Genomic DNA, 16,318 nt, shown 5'->3' with positions numbered 1-16,318 from the left:
CGGCCTAATTCTGCTCTGCATGCATTATTTGGTGTTCTACGTTGTACACGGAGGATGTTTTTGCTGAATTCTGCATGCGGTCTCAATTTGGTGTTTGTCCTATTTTGTGAATTCTTGGTTGGTGAGCGGACCCCAGACCTCACAACCATGAAGGGCAACGGGTTCTATTACTGATTCAAGTATTTTTTTTAGATCCTAATTGGGATGTCGAATTTTATGTTCCTTCTGATGGCGTAAAAGACCCTTCTTGCCTTGTCTCTTAGATCGTTCACATCTTTGTTGAAGTTACCTGTGGCGCTGATGTTTAGGCCGAGGTACACTACATAGCCAAACGTAGCTGGACACCCCTTCAAATTAGTGGATTTGGCTATTTCAGCTACTGTCACGCCTGCTCCCGCTACCCATCATTACGCACACCTGTCACCATCATTACGCGCATTAGTGCTCATTGGACTCACCTGGACTCCTTCACTTTGTTGTTTGCCCCCTCTATATCTGTCTGTTCCTCAGTTTGTTCCCCGTTTCATGTCTGCTATTTATTAAATGTTCACTCCCTGTACTTGCTTTTCGTCTCCCAGCGTCTGTCCTTACAGAATGCTAACACCACAATTTTAAGCATCAGGGAGTTTTTGTTTTTGTTGGTGACGTCAGGTCTGGGTGCCGCTGCCGAAGGAAGCGGTCTCGTCAGGGTTCCACACCTTTAGCTGGCTCGAGAAATTTGCTTGCCTCTATTGGCTCGTCAGATTCCCACGTCATGCCTCAGCCGGCTCGTCAGGCTCCCACGCCTCAGCCGGCTTGTCGGGCTCCCATGCCTCAACCGACTTGTCGGGCTCCCGCGCCTCAGCCGGCTCGTCAGGCTTCCATGCCTCAGCCGGCTTGTCCGACTCTCATGTCTCAGCCGGCCCGTCACGCTCGTCCAGGTGGGACGCCGGGTGGCGCCCCTAGAGGGAGGGTACTGTCACGCCTGCGACCGCGAGCGCGAGCGCCTTCCCATCATTACACAGACCTGTCACCATCATTACGCGCATCAAATCAAATCAAGTTTATTTTATATAGCCCTTCGTACATCAGCTAATATCTCGAAGTGCTGTACAGAAACCCAGCCTAAAACCCCAAACAGCAAGCAATGCAGGTGTAGAAGCACGGCGGCTAGGAAAAACTCCCTAGAAAGGCCAAAACCTAGGAAGAAACCTAGAGAGGAACCAGGCTATGAGGGGTGGCCAGTCCTCTTCTGGCTGTGCCGGGTGGAGATTATAACAGAACATCAGCGCTCATATTTTATAATTTCATTGATGATACCATCAACACCACAGGCCTTTTTCTCTCTCTCTCTCTCTCTCTCTCTCTCTCTCTCTCTCTCTCTCTCTCTCTCTCTCTCTCTCTACCCCGTCACTCTGCCCTCTGTCCACCCTCCCTTCTCGTTCCCCCTCCCCCTCCCTTCTCTCTCGCTCAGCCCTCTCTTCTTGGCTGAAGCTCAAATATTACAAATGCTATTGCATATTGGCTGAGGGCCAAATCTTGCCAGTGTCAAATCAATAGGATGTTAAATTATGTAAGAGACCCAAAGAGATGTCATTACTGACTGGCCCCGATTACACCAGTTTATGCCCCCATCCAACCTACCGCTCTATTCTCTCTGTCCCTCTTTCTCATTTTCTCTCACCAATAGTATCTCTTTTATTTATTTAGCAATGCTGGTTAAGTGTGCCTTGAATTCTAAATGAATCACTGACAGTGTCACCAACAAAGCACACCCACACCATCACACCTCCTCCTCCATGCTTCACGGTGGGAATCACACACGCGGAGATCATCCGTTCACCGACTCTGCGTCTCACAAAGACACGGCGGGTTGGAACCAAAAATCGAACATTTGGACTCATCAGACCTCAGGACAGATTTCCAACAGTCTAATGTCCAGTGCTTGTGCTTCTTGGTCCAAGCAAGTCTCTTCTTATTATTGGTATCTCCACGCACGGTACAGTATCTCTCTCTGTCCTCTATTCTCTCTGTCCCTCTCTCTCTCTTTCTCATTTTCTCTTACCAATAGTATCTCTTTTTTTTCTGTCTGTCACTTATTCTCTCTCTCTCTTTCTATCACTTATTCTCTCTCTCCGCCATCCTTATAATCTCTCTCTCTCTCTCTCTCTCTCTCTCTCTCTCTCTCTCTCTCTCTCTCTCTCTCTCTCTCTCTGTGTGTCATTCTCAATCATAGCTTAATGATGAATCAATGTTTCTGACTGGAATCAAAAGTCTGGTTGATTATAGTCTGAACAAACCAAATATCTTCCACACAAAACAAAATGACTCCATAGATATCTGGAAGTGTAATGTTAACTGAGCAGTAGAAACACGATGTATGACATTGAATTCTGGTCTTTGTACCGCAGTAACTTCTTGTTCGCTCTTCTTTTCTGGTGCTCTCTCTTCCCTCTCTTCTCTGTAGGAGTGGAAGGTCTGCTCTATATGAAGCTAGTCATACGTTGAACTGATTTTCCATACGGTCACCCTCTTTACGAGCCTTCCCTATTTCTCTCTCTCTTCCTGTGCTCGCTCTCTCTACGGGACAGAATTTCTGTCCGGTGCACGTGGCCGGTCTTGGGGGGGGGGGGGGGCGTGTGTGTGTGAGAACACGAGCAAAATGAAACATCTCCGTGTTTGGTTGAGAAAACGGAAATGTCGGGAGTGTGTGGCTAGCAGATGAACTTACACACACACACACACACACACATTGGTGTCATCATCCTGCCACATTCATTGAAACACTTGCAAGTACTTACAGTAGGCACAAAACTCATCAGAACTCATCAGAACACTCACAAGTACTGTTATACTATAAAGTTTGTACACTCACAAGTACTGTTATACTTTACAGTTTGTACACTAAAAAGTACTGTTATACTATACAGTTTGTACACTCACAAGTATTGTTATACTATACAGTTTGTACACTAAAAAGTACTGTTATACTATACAGTTTGTACACTCACAAGTGTTTCTACACCTTCTCTTATTGTGGATGATATAATATCTATATATTTGTTATGTATTGGCTGTGCACACATATTTTCCAGATGTTATCACAGCTGCAGCGAAATGCTTATGTTTCTAGCTCCAACAGTGCAGTAATACGTAACAATACAAAACAAAACACGCAAATCCCAAACATGTAAAGAAAGGAATTATGAAATATCAGAATAATCAATGAATAAATGAGTCCAGAATATAAATATATGTACAGTACCAGTCAAAAATGTGGACGCGCCTACTCATTCCAGGGTTTTTATTTATTTAGCCATGCTAGTTAAGTATGCCTTGAATTCTAAATAAATCACTGACAGTGTCACCAGCACCTCCTCCTCCATGCTTCACAGTGGGAACCACACACGCGGAGATAATCCGTGCACCTACTCTGCGTCTCACAAAGACACGGCGGTTAGAACCAAAATTCTCAAATTTGGACTCATCAGACCTCAGGACAGATTTCCAACGGTCTAATGTCCATTGCTCGTGTTTCTTGGTCCGAGCAAGTCTCTTCTTCTTATTGGTGTCCTTTAGTAAGTGGTTTCTTTGCAGCAATTTGACCATGAAGGTCTGATTCACGCAGTCTCCTCTGAACAGTTGATGTTGAGATGTGTCTGTTACTTGAACTCTGTGAAGCATTTATTTGGGCTGCAATCTGAGGTGCAGTTAACTCTAAATAACTTATCCTCTGCAGCAGAAGTAACTCTGGGTCTTCCTTTCCTGTGGCAGTCCTCATGAGAGCCTGTTTCATCACAGCGCTTGATGGTTTGTGTGACTGCACTGGAAGAAACGTTCAAAGTTCTTGAAATGTTCCGTATTGACTGACCTTCGTGTCTTAAAGTAATGATGGACTGTCGTTTCTCTTTGATTATTTGAGCTTTTCTTGCCATAATATGAACTTGGTCTTTTACCAAATCTTCTATATACCACCCCTACCTTGTCACAACACAACTGATTGGCTCAAACACATTAAGAAGGAAAGAAATTCCACAAATTTACTTTTAACAAGGCACACATGTTAATTGAAATGCATTCCAGGTGACTAATGAAGCTGGTTGAGAGAATGCCAAGTGTGTGCAAAGCTGTCATCAAGGCAAAGGGTGGCTACTTTGAAGAATCTAAAATAGATTTTGATTTGTTCAACACTTTTTTGGTTACTACATGATTCCATATGTGTTATTTCATAGTTTTGATGTCTTCACTATTATTCTACAATGTAGAAAATAGTAAAAAAAAATAAAGAAAAACCCTTGAATGCGTAGGTGTGTCCAAACTTTTGACTGGTACCGTACCTATCGTACCTATCATTGCACTCAATGCACTTTAATTGAAATGCATTCCAGGTGACTAACTCATGAAGCTGGTTGAGAGAATGCCACGAGTGTGCAAAGCTGTCATCAAGGCACTTGCTGACTACATGATTCCGTATGTGTTATTTCATCGTTTTGATGTCTTCACTATTATTCTAATAGTAAAAATGAAGAAAAACCCTTGAATGAGTAGGTGTGTCCAAACTTCCGACTTCAACTGTATATAATGGTGTACAAAGACAGTATGAACAGTATATGAATAGAAAAGGTGTGTACTGCAGTAGTTATATAGGATGAGGCTTGATTAGAATACAGTATATACATATGAAGTGGATGAAACAGTATGTTCCACTGGATATCATAAGGTGAATGCACCAATTTGTAAGTCGCTCTGGATAAGAGCGTCTGCTAAATGACTTAAATGTAAATGTAATGAAAGTGACCAGTGTTCAATGACTATGTCCATAGGGCAGCAGTCTCTAAGGTCCAGGGTTGAATACCGGGTGGTAGCCGGCTTGTAATAGTTACTGAGTTCAGGGCGGGGTACTGGGTGAGACCGGCTAGTGGTGACTACTTAATAGTCTGATGGCCTGGAGATAGAAGCTGTTTTTCAGTCTCTCGGTCCCAGCTTTGATGCACCTGTACTGACCCTGCCTTCTGGATGGTAGCGGGGTGAACAGGCCGTGGCTCGGGTGGTTGAGGTCCTTGATGATCTTCTTGGCCTTCCTGCGACAACGGGTGGTGTGGGTTTCCAGGAGGGCAGGCAATGTGCCCCCGGTGATGCGTTGGACTGACCACACCACCTTCTGGAGAGCCCCGCGGTCGCGGGCGGTGCAGTAGCCGTACCAGGCGGTGAGGCAACACGACAGGGTGCTCTCAAGGATGCGTCTGTGGTTTGTGAGGGATCTCATGGGGCCAAGCTTTCTCCAGCCTCCTGACGTTTGAAGAGGTGCTGTTGCTCTTTCTTCGCCACGCCGTCTGTGTGAAGGGGCCATTTCAGGTTGTCGGTGACGTGTGGGCCGAGTAACTTGAAGCTTTTCGCCCTCTCCACTGCGGCGCTGTCTCCTGTCGTCCACGATCAGCTCCTTCGTTGTGTTGATGTTGAGGGAGAGGTTATTTTCCTAGCACCGCTCCACCAGGGCTCTCGCCTCCTCCCTGGGTAGACTGTCTCATCGTTGTTGGTAACGTACTGCATCCATACGTTGCAACACTTATAACCCCCTTTTTAAGACAAAAATATACACACACACACACACAATTGTTTTATGAGCGCAATCCAGGGTTATCAGTGTCTTCTCTTTCTCAGGAGAATGGCTCAGTTGAGGTAAACCAGTGTTAAATAGTATAATCTTAAACACCCAGTAATACAACACCGACTAGAGAGAGAGATGTGACGTGACCTGTGACCTGTTGCCCGGAACAAACACCCTTGTGTTTCTGGGTATTTCTTTTCCCTTTTGTACTTTAACTATATTTGCACATCGTCACAACACTGTATATGTATTGTACATTATATGACATTGGAAATGTCTCTATTCCTCTGGAACTTTTGGTAATTTCTGATTGGTTTTTGTTTTTCTCACTTTTGTTTATTATCTATTTCACTTGCTTTGGCAATGTAAACATATGTTTCCCATGCCAATAAAAACCATTGAATTGAATTGAGAGAGAGGGAGAGAGAGAGAGGGTAGGAAAGAGAGTGAGAGGGTGAGTGAGGCTCCTTCCTCTCTCCAATCCCATCTGTTTGACACACAGATAAAGAGAGGGAGGGAGATGGGGAACGGGCGAATGAAACGAAAACGAGGCCAGAGCCTGGCTGAGAGAGGAGAGGAGGAGGAGGGTGATCAGAGAAGAGGGGGAGGGGCTGTTCAGCGAAAGGCGCGGGGGGGGGGGGGGGGGGGCGAGAGAGAGGCAGGCTGGGGGGTTGGGCTCCAGGATCTGTGGTGTGTGTGTGTGTGTGTGTGTATGCTCTGTTCCTTTCCTTTCTTTGTTTGACTACTGAGTGGGAAAAAAGCGAGACAGAAAAAGAGTGTGTGCGCGTGTGTGTGTGTGTGTGGGAGAGAGAGAGAGGGTGAGTGAAAGAGGGAGAGAACGGAGAGAGGAGATCCAAAGCGAGAAGCACACACTTTTTTTCTGGAAGAGAGGAGAGAGACAAAAACACACTTCTATCTATGTATCATTTTGTCCTCAATTTTTTTGTACTCTGCTTCTGACACCATTGTCGGGTTTGGGGGCTGGTTGTGTGTGTTTCATTTGTTGTTGGGTGCATCGGTTCGTCGCTCAGTGTGTGTGGGGGGGGACCTGGTTCCTGGCCCCCGTCCGTCCGTCTGGTTTAAAGGGAACAGAAGGGGAAACAAAGCTGAGGCTGCAGCCGCTGCTGGAGCTAGCCTGCCTTCGCTGCGCTGCCCTAGCTAACACAACACAACAATCTGGATATTACTACTACCTAATCAGCGCCGCAGCCTAAGCCCTAACCAAGGTAAGAGCGTTCTCATTTTACACACACACACACTCACACATACACTGCTATCATTTGAGCAAATTCTCGAGGTGTTTTAGCTAGCTCGCAGCTAGCACCAAGGGTAGACAAAAGCAAGCTAGCAGGAGAAAGTTGCTGTGCAGGGGAGAGACTGTGTGTGTGTGTGTGTGTGTGTGTGTGTGTGTGTGTGTGTGTGTGTGTGTGTGTGTGTGTGTGTGTGTGTGTGTGTGTGAAATGAAGCATACACAGGGAGATTGTACGTCAGCTGAGTGTGTTTATGTTGCTGGCTGTCACTGACTTCTACCCGCTGGTGTTGGAAACACAAAAGACGTTTCTTTCTCCTTCTCTTTTCTCTCCCTCTCCGCTTCTCTTTCTTTCTCGTGCACTCAGTGGAGGTTGCTCTGTGATTTAAATGCCAGCTTGCACAAAAAGACTACTCTCTTTCTCTCGTTTCTCTCTCTCGCTCGCTTTCTCTCCTAGCTGATGTGGTTGTACATATGGAGCCATGCTATGGGAGTTGCTGGCTAAGCATTAAGGAGTACGTCCCTGTCCCGATACATACTGAGAGAGAGAGACAGGGGGAGAGGGGGAGAGATGATTTTGACCCCTGATTATTGTTGCTACTCTTGTCCCGTTGACAATATTGACTCTTATTATTTTAACTATGTTAATATTGTAAATCTCCAAAGTAAGCTAATGGCAATATGTACATTGTTACGTCATGCCAATAAAGCAAATTGAATTGAGAGAGAGAGAGAGAGAACGGCAGGGCTGGGGCGAGTAGTGAGACTGTTTGTTGCTGCTGGTATAGGTGGGTGTTTGGGGTTGTTCCGGTCACTAGTCTGCGGTCAGTGTGTGTGTGGGAGGGGGGGGGGGGGGGGGTTACTGATAGCAGGCAAATGTAGGGAGGCGCTCAGGGACCAATGTGAGCTCAAGTGTTCGGCATGCTATTGTTATGTGTGTGACATCCGACAGTGTCTTTGACAGGATTTCCTGCATCAGCAATGTCCTGGAGAATGGGATCAATTCAATGGTGTTTGTGTGTTTGTGTGTGTGTGTGTGTGTGGGTGTGTGGGTGTGTGTGTGTGTGTGTGTGTGTGTGTGTGTGTGTGTGTGTGTGTGTGTGTGTGTGTGTGTGTGTGTGTGTGTGTGTGTGTGGTGTTCCCAGTGCTCATTAAGTTCCCGACCCTGTACGTTAAACCAATCCAAATTCCTAGAGAATAGAACCTCACTGATACACACACACACACACACACACACACACACACACACACACAACTAGCAGAGCCCAAATCACTGAACCCATCTCCCCAATGTCACTATTCAATTTGCCTCCCTTTCTCTCCTCCTCTCCTGTAGGGAATTTCCTGCCCTCCCTTCTCCTCTCTCTCTCTTTCTCCAGCACTTTGGAATCGCTTGATTCATTCATTCATTAGCAACCGGAAGTGCATCCCCCACTCTCCTCCCTCGCTCTTTCCATTTGTTCCCTTTCTCCCTGTCGGTAGTGACTCGGGCGCAGCGGTTCACGCCGGGTCGACTGCTGTGCTGCTTGTAGAATAGAGCTGCGCGCGCCGGTCTCCTGCGCTGTCTAACGTCGCGTCATTATTGCTCTATAAGGAAACATCCACCCGAGACAGACACACTCATCTATTCACACAGTTGAATCTGTGTACACACTACGATACTCCTATACCTAGATTTACATAGATATTCCTGTCGGGGGTTTGTATTTATAGTTTTACATATTTTGTAGACTATATATATATATTACTGTGGGTGATATATATTTCTATATATTCTAGGCTAAATGTATAGTATATGGATATGAGTCTTGGGATATAAGTGTGTATTTCTAATCGGGCCCATACTATTGAGAAATGTGGTGAAGGTGACACTGGCCTCTGGTGAGAACGTCCTTGTAGGTAGTGTGTGTGTGTGTGTGTGTGTGTGTGTGTGTGTGTGTGTGTGTGTGTGTGTGTGTGTGTGTGTGTGTGTGTGTGTGTGTGTGTGTGTGTGTGTGTGTGTGTGTGTGTGTGTGTGTGTGTGCGCTCTCTCTTTGCTCTGATGGTCGTCTGTTCCCTCTGCAGATGTGCACACACAGATGGGTGTGAGAGTGTGTGTGTGTGTGTGTGTGTGTGTGCCAACCCTCGGGCCAGTCCCCCATGGCTGAAGGGTGGATTGTGCATTCATTGGAATGAAGGCGGTGATGGTGAGGGGTGGGGAGGAGGGGGGGGTGATTGAGTGTGCTGCCTGGAGAAGAAAGGGAGAGAGAGCTAGAGTGAAAGAGAGGGGGAGGGGTGCGCTGCCTGGTGGTGTGCTTTAGCAACAGGAGGAGGAGGAATAGACAAACAGACAGAGAGAGACGGCAGGGTGTGGGTTAGGGGTGTCTGGCTTACTGGCTGGCGCCTGGGCTGAGGCTGGGGCTGAGGTTGAGGATAGGGACAAGGCTATAGACTGGGGGGTTATGGCTGGGAGAGGGGAGACAAGGAGACTGGATTGGAGGAAAGCCAAATCCACATGATGGGACGGACTTCCTTGTTTGCTCAGGTTTGTCTAGATGAGCGAGTTAAGCAGACAGACAGAAAGAGACCAGATAGAGAACGAGTGTGAGGGAGAGAGAGAGGACTGAGAAACTAAGAGAGACATAGAAACAAAGACCTACTCAAGAAGAAGACACATGATTTCTTAGATAGAGAGAGACTGGGGTTTGTTTAGTTAAATACATTCCAGTCGCTCCACCAAGTCACGGTAGGGACGTCTCTGTACACACACACACACTCTACACATCACCAAGTCACGGTAGGGACGTCTCTGTACACACACACACTCTACACATCACCAAGTCACGGTAGGGACGTCTCTGTACACACACACACTCTACACATCACCAAGTCACGGTAGGGACGTCTCTGTACACACACACACACTCTACACATCACCAAGTCACGGTAGGGACGTCTCTGTACACACACACACTCTACACATCACCAAGTCACGGTAGGGACATCTCTGTACACACACACACACTCTACACATCACCAAGTCACGGTAGGGACATCTCTGTACACACACACACTCTACACATCACCAAGTCACGGTAGGGACGTCTCTGTACACACACACACTCTACACATCACCAAGTCACGGTAGGGACGTCTCTGTACACACACACACTCTACACATCACCAAGTCACGGTAGGGACATCTCTGTACACACACACACACTCTACACATCACCAAGTCACGGTAGGGACATCTCTGTACACACACACACTCTACACATCACCAAGTCACGGTAGGGACATCTCTGTACACACACACTCTACACATCACCAAGTCACGGTAGGGACGTCTCTGTACACACACACACTCTACACATCACCAAGTCACGGTAGGGACGTCTCTGTACACACACACACTCTACACATCACCAAGTCACGGTAGGGACATCTCTGTACACACACACACACTCTACACATCACCAAGTCACGGTAGGGACATCTCTGTACACACACACACTCTACACATCACCAAGTCACGGTAGGGACATCTCTGTACACACACACACACACACACTCTACACATCACCAAGTCACGGTAGGGACGTCTCTGTACACACACACACTCTACACATCACCAAGTCACGGTAGGGACGTCTCTGTACACACACACACTCTACACATCACCAAGTCACGGTAGGGACGTCTCTGTACACACACACACTCTACACATCACCAAGTCACGGTAGGGACGTCTCTGTACACACACACACTCTACACATCACCAAGTCACGGTAGGGACGTCTCTGTACACACACACACTCTACACATCACCAAGTCACGGTAGGGACGTCTCTGTACACACACACACTCTACACATCACCAAGTCACGGTAGGGACGTCTCTGTACACACACACACTATACACATCACCAAGTCACGGTAGGGACGTCTCTGTACACACACACACACACACTCTACACATCACCAAGTCACGGTAGGGACGTCTCTGTACACACACACACTCTACACATCACCAAGTCACGGTAGGGACGTCTCTGTACACACACACACACTCTACACATCACCAAGTCACGGTAGGGACGTCTCTGTACACACACACACTCTACACATCACCAAGTTACGGTAGGGACGTCTCTGTACACACATACACACTCTACACATCACCAAGTCACGGTAGGGACGTCTCTGTACACACACACACTCTACACATCACCAAGTCACGGTAGGGACGTCTCTGTACACACACACACACTCTACACATCACCAAGTCACGGTAGGGACGTCTCTGTACACACACACACTCTACACATCACCAAGTCACGGTAGGGACGTCTCTGTACACACACACACTCTACACATCACCAAGTCACGGTAGGGACGTCTCTGTACACACACACACACTCTACACATCACCAAGTCACGGTAGGGACGTCTCTGTACACACACACACACACACTCTACACATCACCAAGTCACGGTAGGGACGTCTCTGTACACACACACACTCTACACATCACCAAGTCACGGTAGGGACGTCTCTGTACACACACACACTCTACACATCACCAAGTCACCGTAGGGACGTCTCTGTACACACACACACACACACTCTACACATCACCAAGTCACGGTAGGGACGTCTCTGTACACACACACACTCTACACATCACCAAGTCACGGTAGGGACGTCTCTGTACACACACACACTCTACACATCACCAAGTCACGGTAGGGACGTCTCTGTACACACACACACTCTACACATCACCAAGTCACGGTAGGGACGTCTCTGTACACACATACACACTCTACACATCACCAAGTCACGGTAGGGACGTCTCTGTACACACACACACTCTACACATCACCAAGTCACGGTAGGGACGTCTCTGTACACACACACACTCTACACATCACCAAGTCACGGTAGGGACGTCTCTGTACACACACACACACTCTACACATCACCAAGTCACGGTGGGGACATCTCTGTACACACACACACTCTACACATCACCAAGTCACGGTAGGGACATCTCTGTACACACACACACACTCTACACATCACCAAGTCACGGTAGGGACATCTCTGTACACACACACACTCTACACATCACCAAGTCACGGTAGGGACATCTCTGTACACACACACACACACACTCTACACATCACCAAGTCACGGTAGGGACATCTCTGTACACACACACACACTCTACACATCACCAAGTCACGGTAGGGACATCTCTGTACACACACACACTCTACACATCACCAAGTCACGGTAGGGACATCTCTGTACACACACACACACACACTCTACACATCACCAAGTCACGGTAGGGACGTCTCTGTACACACACACACTCTACACATCACCAAGTCACGGTAGGGACGTCTCTGTACACCCATACACTCTACACATCACCAAGTCACGGTAGGGACGTCTCTGTACACACACACACTCTACACATCACCAAGTCACGGTAGGGACGTCTCTGTACACACACACACTCTACACATCACCAAGTCACGGTAGGGACGTCTCTGTACACACACACACTCTACACATCACCAAGTCACGGTAGGGACGCCTCTGTACACACACACACTCTACACATCACCAAGTCACGGTAGGGACGTCTCTGTACACACACACACTATACACATCACCAAGTCACGGTAGGGACGTCTCTGTACACACACACACACACACTCTACACATCACCAAGTCACGGTAGGGACGTCTCTGTACACACACACACTCTACACATCACCAAGTCACGGTAGGGACGTCTCTGTACACACACACACACTCTACACATCACCAAGTCACAGTAGGGACGTCTCTGTACACACACACACACTTCTACACATCACCAAGTCACGGTAGGGACGTCTCTGTACACACATACACACTCTACACATCACCAAGTCACGGTAGGGACGTCTCTGTACACACACACACTCTACACATCACCAAGTCACGGTAGGGACGTCTCTGTACACACACACACACTCTACACATCACCAAGTCACGGTAGGGACGTCTCTGTACACACACACACTCTACACATCACCAAGTCACGGTAGGGACGTCTCTGTACACACACACACTCTACACATCACCAAGTCACGGTAGGGACGTCTCTGTACACACACACACTCTACACATCACCAAGTCACGGTAGGGACGTCTCTGTACACACACACACTCTACACATCACCAGGTCACGGTAGGGACGTCTCTGTACACACACACACTCTACACATCACCAAGTCACGGTAGGGACATCTCTGTACACACACACACTCTACACATCACCAAGTCACGGTAGGGACGTCTCTGTACACACACACACTCTACACATCACCAAGTCACGGTAGGGACATCTCTGTACACACACACACTCTACACATCACCAAGTCACGGTAGGGACGTCTCTGTACACACACACACTCTACACATCACCAAGTCACGGTAGGGACGTCTCTGTACACACACACACTCTACACATCACCAAGTCACGGTAGGTACGTCTCTGTACACACACACACTCTACACATCACCAAGTCACGGTAGGGACATCTCTGTACACACACACACACACTCTACACATCACCAAGTCACGGTAGGGACATCTCTGTACACACACACACTCTACACATCACCAAGTCACGGTAGGGACATCTCTGTACACACACACACTCTACACATCACCAAGTCACGGTAGGGACATCTCTGTACACACACACACACTCTACACATCACCAAGTCACGGTAGGGACATCTCTGTACACACACACCCACTACACATCACTAAGTCATGGTAGGGACGTCTCTGTACACACACACACACTCTACACATCACCAAGTCACGGTAGGGACATCTCTGTACACACACTCTACATATCACCAAGTCACGGTAGGGACATCTCTGTACACACACACACACACTCTACACATCACCAAGTCACGGTAGGGACATCTCTGTACACACACACACACTCTACACATCACCAAGTCACGGTAGGGACATCTCTGTACACACACACACTCTACACATCACCAAGTCACGGTAGGGACATCTCTGTACACACACACACTCTACACATCACCAAGTCACGGTAGGGACATCTCTGTACACACACACACTCTACACATCACCAAGTCACGGTAGGGACATCTCTGTACACACACACACTCTACACATCACCAAGTCACGGTAGGGACATCTCTGTACACACACACACTCTACACATCACCAAGTCACGGTAGGGACGTCTCTGTACACACACACACTCTACACATCACCAAGTCACGGTAGGGACATCTCTGTACACACACACACACTCTACACATCACCAAGTCACGGTAGGGACATCTCTGTACACACACACCCACTACACATCACCAAGTCACGGTAGGGACGTCTCTGTACTCACACACACACTCTACACATCACCAAGTCACGGTAGGGACATCTCTGTACACACACTCTACATATCACCAAGTCACGGTAGGGACATCTCTGTACACACACACACACACACACTCTACACATCACCAAGTCACGGTAGGGACATCTCTGTACACACACACACACTCTACACATCACCAAGTCACGGTAGGGACATCTCTGTACACACACACACACACACACTCTACACATCACCAAGTCACAGTAGGGACATCTCTGTACACACACACACACACACACACTCTACACATCACCAAGTCACGGTAGGGACATCTCTGTACACACACACACACTCTACACATCACCAAGTCACGGTAGGGACAACTCTGTACACACACACACTCTACACATAACCAAGTAACGGTAGGGACATCTCTGTACACACACTCTACACATCACCAAGTCACATTTGGTACATCTCTGTACACACAAACACACACTACACATCACCAAGTCACGGTAGGGACATCTCTGTACACACACACACACTCTACACATCACCAAGTCACGGTAGGGACATCTCTGTACACACACACACATCACTTATTACCTATACCCCTTTACTCACTCCCTCGCTCTCCAACTAATATGGGAGCTCTCCCTCCTTACAACATACAGTGTGTGTGTGAGGAGTGTGTGAGTGTGTCAGGAGTGTGTATTTGTATATGTGCGCGTGTATGTGTGTTTGTGTGGTACAGCTTTTTTGGCATCTGTTCCCTGGAGGGTGTGACCGGTTGAGCGTGCGTGTTGGTGTGCTCCTGGGAGCAATTTTATGTCTCTCTGTTAAAGGTTAACTGTGCAACAGAGTGTACGTTTTAGCGTCTGTTACATAATGTGTGTGGGGGGGAGTTGATAAAAGAGGTCAATGGAACGAAATGGGGAGTGTTTGAGAGAGAGAGAGAGAGAGAGAGATAGATAGAGAGAGCGAGAGACTAAGAGAAAGAGACAGACAGCGACAGAGAGGGAAAGAGAGAGAGAGAGAGACACCAAGAAGAAGAGAGAGTGACACAGAGAGGGAGAGAGAGGGACACAGAGAGAGAGAGACAGGGAGAGATGGAGAAGGAGAGAGAGAGAGAGAGGGGGGAGAGAATAATAATGTCCATGTAAATAAAATAACCAATGAACACCAACATGTGAAGTCCATAAGAGCATGTTAAATGTGGTGCCCCTCCAATATACATACAGTGGGGGGAACAAGTATTTGATACACTGCCGATTTCGCAGGTTTTCCTACTTACAAAGCATGTAGAGGTCTGTAATTTTTATGATAGGTACACTTCAACTGTGAGAGACGGAATCTAAAACAAAAATCCAGAAAATCACATTGTATGATTTTTAAGTAATTAATTTGCATTTTATTGCATGACATAATTATTTGATCACCTACCAACCAGTAAGAATTCCGGCTCTCACAGACCTGTTAGTTTTCCTTTAAGAAGCCCTCCTGTTCTCCACTCATTACCTGTATTAACTGCACCTGTTTGAACTCGTTACCTGTATAAAAGACACCTGTCCACACACTCAATCAAACAGACTCCAACCTCTCCACAATGGCCAAGACCAGAGAGCTGTGTAAGGACATCAGGGATCAAATTGTAGACCTGCACAAGGCTGGGATGGGCTACAGGACAATAGGCAAGCAGCTTGGTGAGAAGGCAACAACGGTTGGCGCAATTATTAGAAAATGGAAGAAGTTCAAGATGACGGTCAATCACCCTCGGTCTGGGGCTCCATGCAAGATCTCACCTCGTGGGGCATCAATGATCATGAGGAAGGTGAGGGATCAGCCCAGAACTACACGGCAGGACCTGGTCAATGACCTGAAGAGAGCTGGGACCACAGTCTCAAAGAAAACCATTAGTAACACACTACGCCGTCATGGATTAAAATCCTGCAGCGCACGCAAGGTCCCCCTGCTCAAGCCAGCGCATGACCAGGTCCGTCTGAAGTTTGCCAATGACCATCTGGATGATCCAGAGGAGGAATGGGAGAAGGTCATGTGGTC

At 47.5% G+C, this 16,318-nt stretch overlaps 1 protein-coding gene across 3 annotated transcripts in view; it reads left to right on the top strand.

The window, feature by feature from the left end:
• The window catches only part of LOC139534451 (lysine-specific demethylase 6B-like), a 165,273-nt gene that overhangs the window by 79,980 nt on the left and 68,975 nt on the right, over window positions 1–16,318 (top strand). The window contains exon 1 of one of the 3 annotated variants that reach the window (XM_071333610.1): window positions 6,276–6,813. The exons of the other annotated variants lie outside the window; for them this stretch is intronic. The gene's annotated coding sequence lies outside the window, so the exon portion shown is untranslated. Of the gene's footprint in view, window positions 1–6,275; window positions 6,814–16,318 lie in introns of those variants that run through there. 3 annotated transcript variants of the gene reach the window in all.

Source organism: Salvelinus alpinus, chromosome 11 (assembly GCF_045679555.1).
Source record: "Salvelinus alpinus chromosome 11, SLU_Salpinus.1, whole genome shotgun sequence".
In the NCBI taxonomy this organism is placed as follows: Eukaryota; Metazoa; Chordata; class Actinopteri; order Salmoniformes; family Salmonidae; genus Salvelinus; species Salvelinus alpinus.
Note: the sequence above shows the minus strand (reverse complement) of the source record. Positions and strands in the feature narration are given on the sequence as shown.